The sequence below is a fragment of the Pyxicephalus adspersus genome, chromosome 3 (genome assembly GCF_032062135.1).
Source record: "Pyxicephalus adspersus chromosome 3, UCB_Pads_2.0, whole genome shotgun sequence".
NCBI classification, from domain to species: Eukaryota; Metazoa; Chordata; class Amphibia; order Anura; family Pyxicephalidae; genus Pyxicephalus; species Pyxicephalus adspersus.
Genome location: NC_092860.1, coordinates 101100777 through 101113563, shown reverse-complemented (window position 1 = coordinate 101113563; position 12787 = coordinate 101100777).

Here is a 12787-nt window from a genome sequence, read left to right as displayed (position 1 = left end):
ATTTTTGTGTTTTTTATTTAATTTTTTTATTTACATGATTGTGTGTTTCAAACTTTATTATATTCAGGATATCTACTAGAACCTTGTTCGGACATATTTCTGTAAGTTACAGGTCTACAATTTAAAAAACAAATTTCATGAAAAACAGTGTACCGCTTTTGGTACAGAAATCCAGACATCAGTGAAACGCCAAGGTGGTTAAAATATAAAACATCAAATAATTCCTATGGTACATATATAGCTGAAAAAATTTGTTTTACACAAAAATGCAAGGAATAGGTGATCAGTCACTGTCTCCCTCTGTAAATGCAGCTAAACCACCTTTTGACCTGTCTCTCCAGAGTGCAGTTTTGTCTTTAGGATGTTGTAACTAGGAATAATTTATCTACCTATTTAGCATATCCACTTGGTGCCATATATTTGCTGAATTTTATAATCTCAAACTGAGACACATTAAGCTTCCTACTGTCTGTATACTTTGATATCTTTGATTCCAATGTCCTATCTACACCCTACCTTGTATGGGGTTTGTGACTTTGGATTACAGACTTGGTGAATTGTCAATTGCTTGCTTGTTTTCATTACAATTTCTGTTGAATCAAACTTGTATCTGTGAAACATGTTATTTAGCTGTGAGGTAGTTTGATTACCTCTGTTGTTATTGATTCAAAGAATGAACCTCTGTTCATATGTATATGTTTTAGCTAATTGTTATTAGAGTTACAACCTCACTGGATGGAAACTCTATTTGTGTAAAAAAAAAAGTTTTTTTTAATAATTGCCTCAAAAGTCCCCAAATACCTACCTTTGTCCTAATTACATTATATTTTGGATGTGGCATCAATACATCCATGAGTAATTTGTTATTAAAAAATCACCATCAATACCCCATTAGATAGAGAAGCAATACTGTTACCCACACTCTGATATAAATTACCCTATAGAATAATAAATATTGGGAATAGTGTAACAGCAAGGTAACTTTTTCAGAAGGAGAGGGCAAGCTTCTCCTGTGAAAGGTGCAGCTTTAATAAATGCAAACTGGAAATCATTTTTAAAATGAAAATTATGTTTTTAAGCTGGTGTTAATTTCCATAATCATGTCACTGTTTTGTTTTTAAAAATTATGTTTAAATAATTAGCACAATTTGTTTGTACTAAACATTGTTTTTGAAGCTATCAAATATTTTCAGCAAAGTAGCTTAGCTGTATGTTATTTTTCTAACAAGTTGTTTTTCTGTTCCCTACAATACTCCTGTATGATATTTCTGGGTGGTACCAATAAAGTAATTTTGTGTAGATGGAGACTATCGAAACAAACCTGACAAAACCTTCAACTCCCTCTACATAGCCCAAGCAAAATGATTAGTCCTTTTGACATTCACCAGATCTGCTGCCAGCTTCTTATAAAATACTTTCCTTGGAAAACACAGCTTGCTCTAACAATAGATAAGACTTCTACAAATTCACATTGTTAACTTCTAACTCCTTCAGTGACCCCATGTACACGAACAAAAACTATAAAACCCTATAAATGGTGTCTATCTCTCTTCAGAACCGAGGTGTACCATTGAATGTAACATAAACATGAATCAACTACTGAGCTTTAAAAGTAAAAGAAAAAAACCTTTATAACTGCTTCACATCTATGAAGCCATGATTCTTTTTACTTTCAAAACAACCACTGTAATATAATGGCTTAAAATGATACTATATAGTTGTTGTAAAATGTATAAATATTATAATAAAATATATTCACAGTAAAAGTGTAAAACTATATAAAAAAAATTCTGAGTAACCAAGTAAAAATTCCCTGTCAGGTTGTTTATTGCTTCCATTTTCCATTGACCCTTCTGTGAAGATTCACCCTGTAGCTGTCCTATGACCATTGTCACAACAATTTAGACCAATGCCAAATTCTAAATGTTATGGCTAAGACCAGATAACAATGACTATCACATCTTGTATCTCTACTACAGGTAGTGAAAGAAAAATTCTCTAACAGGATACTCAAAATAGGCAAGTTTTAAAACAAACCCTACTACCCTACTAAATATAAACAAATTGTTAAAAAAAAATAAACTAACAGGTTATTGTATATAACAAATGCCTAGCTTATTAATAGCACATGCTAACAGTAAATAATATTTATAACTGAAATGAACCTGTTGTTTTACATTGTTTTTACATTTTTTTTAATAAAGTCTTTTTCCAGTTTTTTTCTGTCTGGAAATAGGTAAGGGTTACTTATGTACTCATTCCTCTAGCAGGGTCAGATATCTGGTTACCCTACCCTCTTGCAAGGTATCTCCCCAAAGTTAAGGCAGACCTAAACTAAATTAAGGTAAAAATTACCTTCTTTTTTTTTTTTTGGGGGGGGGGGGGGGTTAAATTACTTTTTTTAAAAAGGGTTGTCCCTCCCTTTCTGTCAATGGGAGAGCAGGATACATAATTCATGCATCCCAGGAGGCTTCTGGCTGCTCCAAGCTTTTTCCTAAAAATACAGATCACGCATGCACAGTGAGATCAGCACTTTTTTACCCATCTACCTCACTTAATCTCACGCCAGCAAGTTACTGCTGACCTCTAATCAACCACAAAATAAATCAAATAAAGCCAAAAAAGTATTCAGTAAAAAGCAGGGGTTGTTTGCCCAAACAGCTATAAACCAGAAGTAAACTACTAGTAAACTCGAACAGTTTCCTTAGACACCCTAAACTTTCCCTATGCAGTGTTTATCAGCTTTCACTAAAGTTTTCCTATCAATACATTACATACCAACTACATACATAACAATACATACGTAACAACACATACATAACAATACATACATAACAACACATACATAACAATACATACATAACAACACATACATAACAATACATACATAACAACTTTCAATACATTGACAAATGACTGCTGCTTCTGCTGGGAACCTCTTCAGGTAGAGAGCCTTCCTTTCATTGGCTATTATTACTTTGCTAACCAAAGTTAAAATGTCATATCTGTTCACCCAAACCTCAAATATATAGAATTCAGGGTGAACCCATGGTAGTCTCCAATCTCATCCTTACAGACCATTAAAAGTCTCCACTAGTGTCAATAACTGGGATGGCAGCTTTCAGTAAGAACAGGCCTTTAGTCTATGCCCTATTTAAAGAGGAACTTTCATTAAAACAAAAATAAAAATAACAAAAATAACACTAACCTTAACTTCTGCAGACCCCCCAATCCCTTCACAATTTGCCTCTATTTAGCCACAAGTAATAACCAACAGGGCGACACCATCTTTGTCCGCCTTCTACCTTCTTCTGCCTGGCACGGGAATGGGTGATGTTTCCTCCTGTAAGTTAAAAAAAAAGTGTGCTGATCTCACTGTGCATGCATGAGGTTGGCTTGTTTTTTGACATGGCAGCAAAAGCCCTATCTGCGTATGCCTGAGATTGGAGAAGCAGCCAGAAACCCATTAGGATCAATGACTTAGGTATCACAGGAGGCTTATTCCCATTCAATCTTTACCTCTGCAGTGATAGAGACAGAAAAGGAGGGCCCTTCCCCTTTTCTGGAAAAAAAAAAAATATTTAGGAAAAAATAAACACATTTTTTACTTTATATAAAAAAGTAGTCGCTTAAGGTCTAGCCAACATTTTAATTTATCACTCTTTAAATTTGACTCTTTAAACTTACTACCATAATGCCAATCATACAGAAATTTGCTTTGTATTTCTGCAACAGTTCAATGAATTTACAGTCTCTGTTATAAGAAACTCTAAGGGAGTTTCTCGTAATGCTATAATGGAGTTAGCATCAATAATAGAATGTTTATTTCCCAGAAAAACAAGTAATATGTTCACAAAACATTTTTTAAAATGACACATATAATTCTTTTATGTGTACCTTGAGAATCATTCCAACAAAAAGCAGTGAATAATTCCTTCTCGCAGAGTCCTCAGAGTAATGAAGAGAACATTGTTATAGGCAGAAGTGTATTCTGCAGCATATATAGGGAGTTGTATATGAACACTAAAAGCATCATAGTAATGCTGTCTAACTCTTGACAATCTATGCATAAATTATAAATGCATAATACACAGAGGATAACACTGCCTGCTTTGTGGAAAATTACAACCTCAATGGTTTATTTTACTTACAATTCAATAAAGATATATAGACAATTACATTTTGTACATAAGCACCATATATGCTTGCTACTAATAACAAATTCAAATACAGAACTTTGACGACTACTGGCCCTTATGCCTATTAATCCCACAAATTTTAATTTCCAATCCGATATACAATTTGATAAAGTTTTTGAATCTTAAGTGAATCTAAAAGAAATTCAGCCACTAACTAATTGCAAGATACTATTTTTGTTATTATAGACATGTTGGTAAATACCAATTAAAGGTATTCATGTTGTCTCATATACAAACAATAAAGTACATCTAATCAGAATTCCAGTCGAAATTCTGATCACTTTCTTTCTGGGAAAAATGATTAGAGAGGCAGAATATCATACGTGTGTGCAGTGTTTTGGTACTTCCCGATGCTTGATTTCCATTGGAACCCTCAGTCAAGGGTCAACTCTTGTGTTATAGGCCTTACACATAGCATGTTTCGTCCTTTCCTGCTGTTTGAACGGGCTGTTATCAATGATTTTCCTATGTATGCCTTGATAGACATATTGGCCCTGGTTTATTCAAGCTCTCCAAGACTAGAGGGGATACACTTTCTTCAGTGTCCAAGAATAGGTTTTAGAGAATTGGATCTGTCCGGATTATATAGCAATTGTTTTAGGATATTCACCTATACATACTTTAGCAATTTGGTCTTTATTCTTATGCACAACATGGTTATGTGGTAAAACGGTAAAAGTCCCATTTTTAATCCTTTTTTGTTTTGTTTGTCAGTTTGGGGGATGTGGTGCTCAAATATGGTAATTTGAAGAAAAAATATAGAAAAGTACTCTTCTTTGCCTACAAGTTACTTGTGTAACTTTTGAACATTAGTACAATTATTTCCAAAACTTCCACTGTGTAAAAGTGTTATTTTTGCAATATCGTATGCTATCTATGCCTTTCTTTTACTAGTAACAGTATGACTTAAAGAAAACAAAAAAAAAACAAACAAACAACACTAGCTTTACTGATGCTATTTAGGTAAAAATACTGCTTTTTTATTGTTTGCTGAATTGTGACAGATTGACACATTCTTCTGCTCAAAACTCTGCATACATATTAGGATGTGTCTGCAAAAATGATTATTTGTATTTTCAAATGGTAATATAAAAGTGCAGACTTGTTTAATAGTAAAATTATAACATAAATAAATGTTATTTTTGAGAAATAAATATTATTGTTGTATAATAATATTTTTGGAAAGTTCTTTAAATTACACCAAACATATTATTCTAAATATAACTGGCTCAACAGAAAAAATATTATTGAAGTGTTCCCAATCTATCAATGTTAACAATTCCTATGCTAGCAAAAGCTTAGATGTGATTGTTGGCCTAATTTATGAAGGCTCTCCAAGGGTGGAGAGGATACACCTTCATCAATGAAGCTGGGTGATCCAGCAAACCTGGAATAAATCTGTTCCAGGATTGAAAACACTTGCTAACAAAAAGCAATTTACGTTTAGGAAATCCTTTCCTGGTTTGCTGGATCGCCCAGCTTCACTGATAAAAGTCCTCTCCAGCCTTAGAGAGCTTTCGTATATCAGGCCACATGTAAGAAAACACTTGGATAATATGTCATATTAATATATATATATATATATATATATATATATATATATATATATATACGTATATATTATAAACTGTTATGGGACATTCAAACCAACCCCAGGCTCTTGCTTGGGTTTTTTATTTGTCTAAGAAAAGTTCGCCAGCAGGATACAATGTGAGAAACAAGCAGGAGCCAGGCTAGACAAACAACCCTACTTTTAGTTCCTCATTAACTCAAAAACTTAATCTCTAATAGGGATGAGCAAAATTGCCTCTAACAGTCTCGCAAAATTTTCCTCGAACTTCGGATGGGTCTGTGATATTTCGGCGAACCGATTTCGCGAGTCCACAGTCCAGGTTCCCACGCTCCCTGGGCTTTACCTAATGATAAATACAGCCCAGGGAGCGTGGGAACCTGGACGGTCACAGCTGAACTCATATGACCTCTCAAGGAGATTCTCCATTGAGAGGTCATATGAGTTCAGAACGCCTGCGAACACGACCTCACGGCGAATCACAAGGCCGTTCTCGCTTACGGTAAGCGAGAAATGCCCAATTCGCTGCGGGATTGAACCTAAAAATCTCGCTCACTCATCCCTAATCACTAATAGCCTTTGGTTCACTGCCACCATGGCAACTTACAGTCAACAGCTTTCCTGGAGCTCAGTTCCAATGTTTACCTAACAAGCCACTAAGTTCCCATCAACATGTACTTAACTACTTTAATGAACTGGTGAACACTTGGACATGACCTTTGTGGCCATGGCACCATCCCATAGGTAAATATAGGATGAGTGTAACTTTTGGTTACATGTCAGCAAACTGGATTACCATGGCCATATGTGCATAGCATGTGTTCACATAGGAAAATGTATGAGGCCCCATCTTTATATGGTACGGCGCCCAACCAGAGGTGCTTAGCCCTGATCAGATTGTTGAGTGAGAGGATGGTGATCATTACTCAATAACTTTTCTAGTTGAGATACAGCACTGCATTAGGCATAAAGAGGGGACTGATAAGCTGCTACTATGGATTGTCTGACAAGTCAGTAATTCCAGGAGACAAAAAAGCTTCACCTTAGGTAAGGCTTGTACTTTTTATCTAGGAGATGAAACATTCGTGGATTACAGATATGAAAAAACTCTTAGCCACAAAACGGAGCCTCTTCTTTGATATATACACAACATATTGGGTGCTAGTGGTGCCAAGGACTGAGACACATAGTTCCTAATTGCCCCTTATCGCATAAGCATATAAAATATGAAATGGGCATTCATATATCTCCGTCTGCCAAACCTCATCCCAAAGCACACAAAGGAACTAAGACTGGAAGGCTGACATGTCTTATTACAGAAGAAAAGCATCCAATAGCAGTGTTATCTGACTTTGAAGGCCATGTCACAATGGTTCATGCCAGTTGGGTAAACCTTGTCAAGCTTGGATCAGACCAAATTGAAGTTCTTTGTACTGAGAGCTCCTACTGTGGTGCTCTTGGTGGGAATTTGTTTTTCAGCATACACCCTTAGTATGCTTTGTCTGATGTAACCATGTTGAGGTCTGACCTTTTTAGCGTGACACTAAGACCAGGCAGCAAATTGGGCTAAGTGGGGCTAGGAAAAGACAGTTCATTGGAAAAGATTTTCTATTTAGATATACTTCCAACATTTCCTAAATTTTATTAACAATACAGTTATTTTACTTGCAGTATCTTAGTTCATGAGGGAACGTTTGACAATTTTCCCTAAAAAAAATGTTAGACATATTTGAAGACAATTTACACACAGTACTTTTGTTATTTCTGTCCAGACTGTTCATGTGGAAAGCAGAAAATGTTCTAATGTACATGAATTTCATTCTCTCTATAACTTGTACTTATTGTCATTTGTACACAGTCAGTGACAAAGAAAAGCAGAATGCAATACAGGTAAAAGAATTGTACAGATTATGACATGTATCTGAATGTACTGACATCTACTTATCATTGAATTGGTGAGTAAATGTGCTGTAGTTTAAGAGCATTCAATTGTGCTTTCCATAATGCATCAATGAGCTTCTAATTACAGCTTTTAGTACTGAAAGCTTTGTACTATTTTTGACCGATAAAGCACTGCAAAAATGTTTTTATTTTTCAAATACATTATACAAAATACTAAAGCTACAGTAATTCTTACAATTACTTTTTGTATCTTTCTTAAATCACATACCTATAAATATTCTTTTGCATCAATGCTATCTGAAACTGGTTTTGTAGGCTTTGTAATCTTTTAAACTTTTAAAGTGGAACAAAATTCTTAACCAAAAGTTACCAGTAGCTAGAGGATAGGGGTAGAAGAAGAGTTTTTGGCACAAGAAACATGCCAAGTCTACTGGTGACTTTTTGTTCTCTGTTTATTCTGTACAGTGCAGGCCCTAATACAAATAGACTTATATGCCAAATACAATGTAACCTTCATGTACAGAAATGAAATCATTCATCAATGGTACCCAATGGCTAAAAGAATAGTGTTGGGATTCAGAAGAATCCAAAGTAGATATGGCTGTTGCAGGGGATGCAGTGGTGACCAAAATTGTAAGCTTGTCATTGATGGAGGGCAGAAAGAAGGTAGGTATTAAAACTTGTGTTTGCTTGCAGTGGGATTACCCTTACAATTTTTTTTGCCTAAGGTACCAGTAAAAAAAATATTTTTACTTACCTCATCTTTTTTCATTCTTGGCAGTTGCCTCTCCACCTCTTCCCTTGTCCGCATGTCTTTGCGTTGATAACATCACAGCCTGCAACCAATAAATGGAAATAACAAACAAATGAGCAATATGGTAAGTAATTGTGTTTTTCTTGTACCCTAGGAGAAAAAAGGCCCACTGAAAGTATCATTTTTAATTCAGCCTTATTTTTTCTTCCCCTGTATCTCCAATGCATTATTGAAAATGGTAAAATGTCACCAAAATGTTTCAACATCCAGAAAAATAAATCTCTGAATTTGGCACATTAATAATCACAACAACAAATGACTACAATTATCTATGAGCATTCTTCAAGGGCAAAGTGGCCTTATCCATCATAAGTTCTGGTATGTTTGTATTCACATATTCCTACTAGTTTTTACTTTGAATAGAGTTTTATTTTTATTTAAACCCTAATTAAATTTGCATAAATACCAAAGTCCCATTATTTTTTCTCTGTACAACATCTAAAGCCTTCTATTAATTGCATTAAGAATAATCCACAAGACTGAATTTAATATGAAAGTGTTGCTGCTTTCAGAAGTTTAAAATGTGTTCCTGTAAATGTAACCCAAGTATATCCTGGTTTTCTGTCATAACGCATTCATGCGAATAGTATTACAAAAATGATACGTGTATTTATTGTACAGCTGCACCAGACAGTCAAATGCATCACATTTTCAAAACCAAATGACTTCTGACATTCAATTTAGGACCCAAAATAGCTTGTAGTGTAAGTATTTAAAAGTAATAGCAATGAGGCAGCAGGATAGTCAGCTTGATCCAATGGATTTTCAGAGCTGTTTGAAATGAATGAAAGCTAGAAAAGTAGAAGACAAGCTGGGTAAATGTTCTATATTTTTCTTTGTAAAGCATGCAAGGTTTTAAAGCCAAGAACACAAGGTCTGGTTTCAGCAAAAACTATTTTTTAGTTTAACTAAACTTAACTTAAAATATTTTAGTATGGCCAATTTTGCACATAAAACATAGATATAGACACAAAGAGATACTGTTATGAATGCACAACAGTGTATCTACTCAATACAAAGAAAACAACAAACTTGTTATTGAAGTTTATACAATCATAAGGATTTCACATTTCAGTTGTGTATGGCTGTTGGTTTCAAATCACATTGCACTCAAATGATAATGAAAAAACTCAATTGTCACTTCAAAATTAAGATATTTACTCTAGTGTTTAGGCTTTGAAAATTATGCCTAATCCCTGCTGTTTGTATCATCACAAGAGTTCCAGATATATGATGTTATCAGATTTGTATTGGTTGGCTTTGGCTTTGTTCATTCAATGCAGTACTATAAACAGGCAGTCTCGAGCAATAGTAGATTTTAATGTATAATACTCAGGGCTTTTAAAATGGACAACTACCCTTAGAGCAGCAGTCTCCAACTGGTGGTCCTTGAGAAAATGATAGTGGGCTGGTGGACGCACTGGGCAGAGCCACGGACCATGTCCCCCATGTACACACAACAATCCCACTCTCCCGTCGCAGGTCTGAACCTGCGATGGTACAGTGGGAGGGTTCTGGCATCATGACATCACTATGAGGTGTCTCTTTCTCTTTGAGTGACACATGGCTCCCTGGTCCGTAGGTCCGAAAAGGTTGGTGACCACTGCCTTAGAGGGTATCACTTCAGTAATGGAAATCTACATCAGGTCTTTTGTAGTGTTGCTTTCAATTTGATAGTTGTTTCCTCAACCACATTTTCATAACTGGTGGATGAAAGAGCATCTTTGCAATGGAGTCATACTGTTACTGGTTTATGATACTGCATTAAATGAAATGCAAAAGACACATTGCAAGTCATTTGTGATGATTTTGTTGTTGATAAGTGGGTTGAATACCAGCAAGGCATCTAGTTGCTTTAAGGTATGCACTCATGCCTTCTTTCACTAACCTAAAAGTCACCTCTCAGGTGGCTTGTGCCTAGTAGTGCTACAACCTAGGATGTCAAAGGTAATGCTTCTTTATTTCTGTCTCCTGATTCATTAGAATCTGTAAACCTGCTAGATATCCACAAAATATATACATTAATTAAATTCTACTTATTAAAAAAGTTACTACATATTTAGAAGAAAATATTTTGGTAAAGAACTGCTAAAACAAAGAATGCACTAGAAGGCAGAGTGGCTAAAACTTTTTTTTTTTTAAAGATAGATTTAAAATAAAAAAAGAGATAGCTTGACAATTGCAATATGGTAACACAACCTTCTGTTAATCAAAAAAAGTACAGCAGAGTGGGTTTTCTGCGTCAATAGTAGTGCATTTTTCCAGGCAGTAAAGCAGACAATGCCTATTTAGTTTAAATGCCTTAAAGCAATATTATCAAAATGCCAAATGCCACCCAATTAAATAGCATTGGATTCAATTTACCCCACATTCCCTCTGTAAACATTAATGTTAAGAAAACCTATAATGCTGATTTGTACGGTCATAGTTGTATGGTTTCTGGAAGTTGTTTGGTTCTTACTTATTCCTGATCCTTTATATAAAATACACCACTGGGATAGCACCACCCTATGGGAAATAAAGGCTGTGCAATCATGAAAACCAATAAGTAAAACAATTTTAAATATAGATTCAAAATCTATAAAAAGACCAACAACTCAGAGGAAGTTTGAGGGTGACTTCTACATTTTCTGGACTTGTCCCAGGATCGCATACTTTTAGTTAAACATAGTAACACAGACGTTTGCAAAATAATGCTAATTGTTGTCCCCCAAGATATATTTGTTGGAATTGGTGGTGCTCTAGTCCCATCCACTGGTGAGAAAACGCTCCTTGGTTTGCTTCATTTGTATGCATAGTTCTGGATTCTGTTTTTTTGCTACAGTAATATCACATGTTTATGTTGAAGGAGAAGAGAGGTTTGAGGTTATATTAGGGTAATGCCTAGACAAACCCTTAAGGCTACTTTAAATTATGTCATGCTACACTGTGTGTTTCAGAAAAGCAGATCGTCATTATATGGAGACCTTTTAAGCCCAAAAGGCAAACTGTAATATGAGCATACATTCTGGGAATTATTTTGATATTTATGTAGCAAAGAGCAACTTAAACTGATACCTGCAAACTTACTATCAATAGTAAGCTCTCATTTAATAATTGGACCCTGTTTTTATAAGCCTGAGCTCTCATTTAATAATTGGACCCTGTTTTTATAAGCCTGAATATTCACAGCAAAGAAAATTGTTATCCACTTATTTGCTGAAAGATATTTTTCTGTTCTATTGGAATACAATGAATGCAACGTTCCTTCATTTTAAATGAAATGTGCAGTGGAGCACAGGAATGGAGGACAGAAAAGGAAATATATATACGTTACAACCACATTACCTGTCTCATGCTTGCTCCAAGCGACGACCCTTGCCAAACCATGTAAAGATCCCTGAAAATGCCATGCCACTGCTTGTCGCACTGTGTATACTTTAAATGATATTTGTATCTTCATCACAATGCCCTTCATGGTGGCATGCACAAGTTTATACAGGATGTTAACCCTGTTTTACCAGGAACGAGCAGCATAACTATAGCGCAGATAGGTTAATAGAGAATGGAGATTGGTGCGCTTTCCATGTTGACTAAATTTTTAAAGAATGAATGCTTGAAAGTGTTTTAATTTTAATTATATGTTATTTAGAGGTTTACAAAAAGTCATGATTTTGCAATGTTAAGAAAAGCCAGAATCCTCAGCTGGGTGCTTTTAATGAATATTTACCATATGTACATTGACAGAAGCCACAATTATGACTAAAGCACAACCCTTGGAATGAATCAGAAGAGTGGAATCACTTGTCTAATAATGTACAGATGCATTAATTACAAGACAAGAAATTCACTTGTAGCTGCTGGGAATATGTAGATTCCTAGAACAAAGTAAACCCAAATAACACTAATATTCAAGGTTCTTTTCTCTATAGATGCTCCTTTGGGACCTAAACAGGAATACACCAAAAACAGCAAAATCTATTTTTGTGTGGGCTTTAGCATGGTTAATGTTCTACGTCATATTCTCAATAAAAGCTTTACATGCCCATTCGATGTCCTAAAAATAATACTATAAAACAAACCGTAATGTTGTAGAATTGGGAGAATAATTAACATTCATATCATCTCTAGTAGGATATTGGTAGGAACAAAGAGAAATGCATGAAGTAAACAGCAATTATATTTTTCTGAGATGTTCTACTTTTGATAATGGATCATTAAACTTCTAAAGATCTTTCTATAAAATAACATGCACTTAACATTTCCCAATACTTCATTTATTACATGAAATCCCTTCTTAATCAACCATGATGGATTCATCCA